Here is an 8540-nt window from a genome sequence, read left to right as displayed (position 1 = left end):
TGGCAACCTGCTCTTAACCATTACTCACAAAATTTTTGCTGTCATAGAATCATAGAATCAGAGAGTTTTTTTGTTGTTGTTGTTTTGTTTTGTTTATTTGGTCATTCATGGGGCTTGAACTCTGGGCCTCGGTACTGGTCCTACACTCTTCAGCTCAAGGTGAGTGCTCTACCACTTGAGCCAAAGTGCCAATTCTGGTTTTCTAGTGGCTTATTGGAGATAAGAGTCTCATCGACTTTTCTGTCTGGGCTGTCTTTGAACTGAGGTTCTCATATCTCTGCCTCCTGAGTAGCTAGGATTACAAGCATGAGCCACCAGTGCTCAGAGAGTTTTATTTTATTAAATTAAGACAATAGTAGGCTCATTTTATGCCAACACAAAATATAAACACCAATGACATTTTTCCCTAAAAAAAACACATAAAAAATCATGAGATTCGGGGGAAGATGGCAGAGGAGAAGCTGAAGGCTAAACAAGCTCTCCCATAGAAAGCATTTAAGTATTCCAGTGAACAGTCTTTGGCTACAGAGACACACCAAGTATTTCATCTCAATACAGAGAGTTTGGACAGAGAAGGAAAATCTAAGCAAGGAAACAAATCTGAACACATGCAGCTAGCCATGGCTGCAGTGGCAGAGTTGGTAGCAGAGACAATCTTGGCAGCCATAACTACAGAGGGAATAGCGGACAAAGGCACCAGATGTGGCTGGCAAGTGGATTCTACCCAACACAAGCAAGAACTGATAAGGAGCAGATATCTTCATCCTGCAGATCACAGACCAGAAACTGCCCAGGAACAATACTCTAGCATGAGTAGAACCCTCATCTCCTCATTCCTTCTCAGGGAGCAGAGGAGGGAAGGCTGCATGTTCCCTACCACTGGAGATCTCTGTCTTTGATACTAACAAAGGCCAGGCTGAGCAACTAGCTCCAACACAGGCCTTGGAAGAAAACAAAAGAGTCATTTAGCAGGTCACAGGAACCTTACCTGACCTCCCAGGTTCAGCTCCACCCATGGGAAAGTCAACTAGCCCAGACAGAGAAAAATCTGCCCCCTGAGGAGTGACTTTCATCACTGGGTAAACAGAGCCAGAGGCTGCCCCTCCCTACAGCAGCCTAGACAACAATTAAAACTCAGTAAACATAAACCCTGAGAATGGCTCCAAGCTGGGCTCTCTGAGAGTCTCAGCAGCTAGCCCAACAAGGAAAAGCTACTGATTGCTGAAAGGCCTCAACTCTACCCATAACCTAGTCTTATCACAGCGTCTCCAATCTAGAGGAAACTCCCATCTCCCTCTTTTGGGATACTCAAAGCAAATCTACCTCCCACTGAACTAGCCTGGGAGGAGGATCACAAAACAATGGGTTAGGCAAAGCATTTTTCTGCCTGTTCAAACAAACTGACTTAAGAAAACAATCAAGCCACAGGAAAACCAAACACCACAAGCAGACCAGAGACTCCACCAAGAGACTGGTAATGGACACGGGAGATACACAATCGTACCATTGCCCCCATCCCCCCACCAAAAAAAAAATCAAAGAACTCTTTTTTTAAATTTAATTTTATTTTTTATAGTGAGAATACAGTACAGAGGAGTTACAATTACATGGGCAAGATAACGAGTATATTTCTTATCAAGCATTGTTGCCTACTTGTTTCCCCTTCCCATCCCTTCCCATACTTCTCCCTTCCCTTCACCTATCCTCCCCTACCCCCCACCAAAGGTGTTAAGCTCGTTTTTCGACATAATGAATTGTACATCTCATTGTTGCAATCAAAGAACTCTTATTTGAACCTTTTTAAAAAATTTTTAATTTTTAAAATTGTTTTCTATTAATTTTATTTTCCTCCCATAATTTTTAATTTAGGTGTATACGTGTGAGTGTGTGTGTGTGTGTGTGTGTGTGTGTGTGTGCATGTGTGTGTGTGTGTGTGTGTGTGTGTGTGTGTGTTTTTATCTATTCTGAACTTTTGGTCTTTTTAAGTATTCTTTTCATTTTTTTCTGATTCGGTACAGGATGATAGATAAGCATCTAGCTTTAGTTTTCTATGAGTGATTAACCAGTTTTGCCAGCATTTTACTGAAGAGGCTGTCTTTCTTCCATTCTATTTTTTATCTCCTTTATCAAAGATTAGGTGCCTATTGGTCTGTAGGCTCATTTCTGGGTTTTCAATCCTATTCCATTGGTCCTGAGTTCTGTTCTTGTGGCAGTGCCAAGCTGTTTTGTTTGCTAATGCTTTGTAGTAGAGTTTGAAATTTGATATTGATATTACTCCAGCACTGTTTTTTCTGTTAAAGATTGTTTATGCTATTCATTGCCTTTTATCCTTCCATATGACTTTTTGGATTGCCTCTTCTATTTCCTTGAAGAATGAGATTGAAATATTGATTGGTATTTCATTGAATTTGTAGATAGCCTTGGGAAGTTTTGCCATTTTCACGATGTTAATTCTTCTAATCCAGGATCAAGGGAGTTTTTTCACTTTCTAAGTTCTGTTTTGATTTCCTTTTTCAGGTTTTAAAGTTTTCATCATGGAGATCCTTTACTTCTTTGGTTAAGTTAATTCATTGCTATTCTATTTTTTGTGGGGTTATTAAGAATGGAGTTGCTTTTCTGATTTCAGCCACTCTTTTCTCATTGTTGCCGTACAGAAAAGCCATTGATTTTTGAGGGTTAATTTTATACCCTGATACATTGCCATAGTTTTGAATCAGCATGAGTAATTTGGGAGTGGAGTCCATGGGATTCTTTAAATACAAGATCATGTCATCTGCAAAGAGAGAGAGTTTTACTTCATCTTCCACTGTTTGGATCCCTTTTATGTTTTCATCTTTTCTTATTGCTGTAGCTAGGAAAGTAAATTGAAGAGAAGTGGAGAGAGTGGACGTCCTTGTCTCGTTTCTGAGTTATGAGGAAATGTCTTTACTTTTTGACAATTTAGTATAATTCTGGCTGCAGGTTTGTCATATACAGCCTTTATTTTATTGAGGAATATTCCCTGGATTCCTAGTTTATGCAGAAACTTCATCATAAAATGGTGTTAATTAATTGATTTGCGTATATTGAACCAGCTTTGCTTCCCTGAACTGAATCTTGTTTGATCATGGTATGTAATTTTTTGGATGAATTGTTGAATTGTTTGGCGAAAATTTTGTTGAGAAGTTTGGCATCAATGTTCATCAAAGTAATGGGTGTATAATTCTCTTTCTTTGATGAGTTCCTAACTGGTTTTGGCATGAGGGTTATGATGGCTTCATAGAACTAGTTTGGTAGTGAACTTTCTCTTTCAGTTTCATTGAAGAGTTGGAGGAGTATTGGTATGAGCTCTGCTTTGAAAACCTTGTAGAATTCTGCTGTAAATCAATGTGGTTCTGGGCTTTTCTAAGAACAGAGGTCTCTTACTGCTTTTTCTATTTCAATGCTTGATATGGGCCTTTTAAGATGGTTTAACTCGTTTGCTCCTTTTCAGTTGTTGCTGGTGTTGAGTAGAATCTGCTCACCCACTGTGTCTGGTGCCTTTGTCCTGGACCCCCTCTGTTGTATGTATGGCAGAGTGACTATGGCCGCCACCAAAGCTGCCTCAGCCATGGCTACAGCAACTGCTCAGATCTGTCTCCTTCCCTGGATTTTCCCTCTCTAGCCAAACTCTGTACTGTGATGGCACACAGTGTGATACTCTAGCCTAGTACTGTTCGCTGGAACACTAAAACTGCTTTCTGTGAGAGAGATTGTTTAGCCTCCAGGTTCTCCTCCACCATTCTCCTCACTTCTCATAAACATTTTCTTATTACAAGATTATTCTAGATTAGCTATATTATGATTGATAATGACCAAGATTGACAGAAAGGTGAAGGAAAATTGTCTACACTTCCATGAGGTTCTGACTTGTGTTTCAAATGTTATAAAAGCTCTCCATGAGAAATCTAGCAGCTGCATTTCTATATAGTCTTTGCTTGCTTACAATTTCTGATAATGTTTCAATTGAAGTACTTCTCCTTAGAGTCCCATACCATTCAATGATGTTGTATTATATCTTTGTTACATCTTGAAGATAGCTCTTGGTGATTAAATTTGTGCTTTTCAAATTAGCTCTCGCAATTCCATCCACAAAATCCAGACAAAAATTATCTGAAATAAATTTGTATCTGTTGATAGTGAATATATTTTATTTTCCACTATAACATAGAATATAGTAAAAATTTTCACAGAAATTACACTGCACTAGGTTGTGGGCAGATTCTAATGAAAATAATATACTGTGTTTATGTAGAGAATTTGAGCATCCAAAATTTTAGTATGCCTGTGGTCCTAAAACTAATACTTTACTTATATTGAGTGAAAAATACAACTTGCTATATGTACAGTTTTCCTAGTATGTTTTTAATATATATTTTATTGTAAAGATACTGTACAGAGGGGTTACAGTTGCATAAGTAAGGTAATGAGTACATTTGTTATTGAGCATTGTTACCACCTCCTTTGTATTCCCCTACTATTCCTTACCTTCACACATCCACAACACCTCCGTCCACCTCCCTCTAATAGTATCTTGCAAATCTCATTGTTACAATGGGACAACCTGTATCCTTTCCTTGTGTCTTAAATGAAGAAATGCTGGCTTGTTTCATGCTGATTCTACTTGTATAGACACACTTAAAAAGACTTTCCAAGTCCAAAATCACATAAATGAAATGCACATCATCTTTTGTCAGTTGATATAATTGCGTTCTACACATTTATTGACAGGTTACAAATTATTCTTAAATTTTAATACATAAAAAAACTTTCTTTTTTTCTTATTTTAGTGGCTAGGCCATCAGCACGACCTCAGTCAGCATTTCTCACTTTAGACTTTTCATATGGGTTAGTTAAATTTTGACCTGTGCTCCCGTCTTCTGGGGAGTCACTCATCTGCTTAGGAATTGATGCTGGCTGTTGGAAAAGAGCCCAAGGAAGGATGCCATTTAAAGCCTTATAACTTTATTCTTAATAATCCTACTACTTTGGCTGCTGAGAGTGTCTACAAGAGCAAGCATTCCATGGGGAGCAGGGAGACACCATATGACCTATACGTATTGAGATTTCCGAGTTACTTGCTATCACTTGTACTGCATTTTTTCAAGTCGAATCTCTCTAAACCTACCAGTTGTAAGAGATAAGAGGAGTGGTAAAAGAACTCTTAGAGACAAATATATCTTCAACACATTTGTTACCAAGCATTCTGTCAAAGGCATATTCAACAACTAGTGAAACTTTTGTTGGCTATATCTATGTGTCTTTCTCCATTTGTGCATGTGTACATGTGTGTACATATGTATGTATTTGTGTGTATAGTAACATTCATGTGTACATATATGGGCCTATATATGCATATATGCATATGTAAATAAATATACATATATAAATATATGTGCATATAAATATATATCAGGTGTTCAGTGATTTAATCTACAGTTCCCAGGACATTGTGCTTATCACAAAGTGTACATCATAAACTGCTCTTAAGGATCTGTGCTATATGAGGGATATCCTTTGTACTTACTTCCCCCATTACTTTGTTTTTCATCCCTGTGAACAACTTCAGCCTACTTTCCATAGGATAGCTTTGTTTTTGTTACTTACTGATAATAAAAGTAAAAGGTTGCTTATAAAGAAAAAGAACTTTTAGGTCCCAAGCTAAAAGTATCTTATCAGTCTCAATGATTCATATGAGATAAAATTTATAATAGTACTTAAAGTGAAAAGGAATTCCTAGATCTGTTGTTTTGCCATTTAGAGTGGCAAAGAATAATTTCACGTCACTGTTATAACTCTTAAAGAATATATATATATAGGGATGGTCCCTATCCCAACAAAACCAGTGGATCCTGACGGATAGTAGTAGACCAGCAGAAAATCTAAGTAGCAGACATAGAGCATGAACGAGAAAGAGCAGAAATGAGAGAGTGCAAGAGAGGGAAAAATATCATAATACTTAAAGTGCGTAACAGATAAACGAGTTGTATGAGAATATTCATACTGCTATATTGAGACTCTACATGTACATTTGAAGGTAGTTGATGTATGATAACTCACCAACATAAAATATAAAGTGATTTTGATAAAAAATAAAAATGACTCAGAAGAAATTATAAATGCAAAAACAGTCTTCACAGAAGCAAACTCTCAGAAATATTTCTTGACTTTGAAAAGGATAAATTGGCTGCAGTTAGTATAAATTTAGAAGTATGACAATTCACAAAAATATAAAAATATGTTTACATATTTCATTATATAACCCAAAGGAGAAAGCAAATATTGTTCACATGATTTTTTAAATCACAGTTTCTCAGGTGCTGGGAAGGTGGCTCAGAGGTAGAGTGCTTGACTTGCATGAATGAGGTCCTGAATTTCATTCCTTAGAACGACATAAGCAGAAAAATGAAAGTGGTGCTGAGGCTCAAGTAGTAATACTAGCCGTGAGCTGAAGAACTGAGGGACAGTACCCAAGACCCAGAGTTCAAGCCCCACAACCAACAAAAACAAAGCAAAAAAAACAAAAACAAAACAAAACACAGTTTCTCAATTTTGTGGCCTCAATTCTGTAATACCACTACTTCAGCCTAGGGTTAAGATTTTAGGTGTGGACATTTATCAACACTACTGATTCAGACTCTACTTGATAAAAATTTTAATCAATATTTTGTTTTTAGTTTTGCTCTTTGTAAATTCACATGCACCTATGAAAAATGGTGTGGCCATCCCAATAATATTCTCAAAGTACCTCTTAATGACGACTCACAAAATGTTTTATTATATTACAAGGAAAAAATGCTATGAAGAAAAAAATAATTAAATATTAATGATTACTAAAATAAAAAACAAAATAATTACCAGGGTTTTCAGTATTTGAAGTGTACATAGTAGATTTTACTATTTTCTCATATTCCTGTACATGTAAAACTGGATAAAGCTATGAGTAGCCTTTAAATTTACCCACTAAGATTACTATTTATAGTTCATCTCATCATTTATATGTGGCTTATATAATTATTTGTTCATCATTAACATACAACGTAAGGGAGCCCTAAAGATTTAACAGAAACTGTGTACTTTAAATCTTAACTGTTCACTCTGCTTCTTTAAACAGTCTTTGCAACTTCTCATTAGTAAAGTTTCTATAAACTCTCAAATGTACATACTTACTCGTACATGCTACTAGAAATATTTTATACTTTATCAAAAAATTTTATGACCTGCTAAACAGTCTTAATTTTATCATATATAAGCAAATCCCAAAAATAAACATATTTAAATCATTAAAACTTTTAACAAACCTTAACATTTGCTGCAATGATCACTATGACAGGTGCCTTGTGTAGAATAATTGAATTCCTCTTCCTACACATCTCATGAACAACAAATACCTGGAATTATTTTGTTTTTGCCATGTCAATCTTGACTTTACTCTTAAATGTGTGCTTATGTAAGAAATAAATGGTTCAAAATTTCACAATTCTTTTGAACTTACTTTTTGTTGAATTGTCTAGTTTAAGAAAATCAATTACACTTTATATATACAATAATGTTCTGTGCTCAATTTGGCTGCACATACACTAAAATTGGAACATACAGAGAAGATTAACATGGTCATTGCAAAAGGATGACACGCAAATTAGTGAATCGTTCCATACTTTTACAACAACAGATGCTGGAAGGGATGTGGCCAGAAGGGAAGCCTACTGCATTCTTGGTGGGAGTGTAAACTTGTTCATCCACTTTGGAAAGAGTTTGCAGGTTCCTCAAAAGACTCCACATAGAGCTCCCGTATTACACAGCAATCCCACTTTCAGGCATTCCCCTAAATGATCAGAAACAAGTCCATACTAAAACTACCACCACAACAAGGTTTATTGTAGCATTATTTGCCATAGCTAAGATATGAAACCAAATCTGATGCCCCTCAGTAGAAGAATGATCAAGAAAACATTCTGTGTGTGTGTGTGTGTGTGTGTGTGTATGAGAATGTACACTTACACAACCACTTTGGAAATCAGTCTGGTGAGTCCTCAGAAAGCTAAATATTGACCTTCCTTATGGCCCATTCATACCACTTCTAGGCATCTATTCTGAACAACAGGTACTAATATTCAAGGACACATGCACCTCCATGCTTATTGCAGCACTGTTCACAATAGCCAGGATATGAAAAAAAACCATATGTACCACCAGAGATGAGTAGATCCAAAAACTGTGGTAACTATACACAATGGAATATTTTCCATCCATTAGAAAGGACAAAATAATGGCATTATTAAGGAAATCAATCAAGCTACAGGAAATCATGTTGAGCGAGGTAAGCCAAAAGCAAAGAGACGAACGGCACATGGTCTTCATGATAAGTGGATGTTAAATCCAAAATGTAAGGTGATATGAAAAAAATAACAACACTTAAGAAACCAAGAACTTCCACTCATCTGGTCGAATCACTACTAAATAACCCCATTTTGCTGATCATATGTGCACACTGAAGGGAAACCAGAGGACGACACAAGACT

At 36.5% G+C, this 8540-nt stretch overlaps 1 non-coding gene across 1 annotated transcript; it reads left to right on the top strand.

Moving 5' to 3' along the window:
* The first annotated feature begins 7574 nt into the window (after positions 1 to 7574).
* On the top strand, positions 7575 to 7680 carry LOC122121982. Its single transcript, XR_006150077.1, has one exon. It is a non-coding gene; the product is annotated as a U6 spliceosomal RNA (small nuclear RNA).
* Positions 7681 to 8540: the final 860 nt, after the last annotated feature.

The sequence above is a fragment of the Dipodomys spectabilis genome, unplaced genomic scaffold, assembly GCF_019054845.1.
Source record: "Dipodomys spectabilis isolate Male_0828 unplaced genomic scaffold, ASM1905484v1 ptg000200l, whole genome shotgun sequence".
Taxonomy (NCBI): domain Eukaryota; kingdom Metazoa; phylum Chordata; class Mammalia; order Rodentia; family Heteromyidae; genus Dipodomys; species Dipodomys spectabilis.
This window is presented reverse-complemented; position numbering and strand designations above follow the sequence as displayed.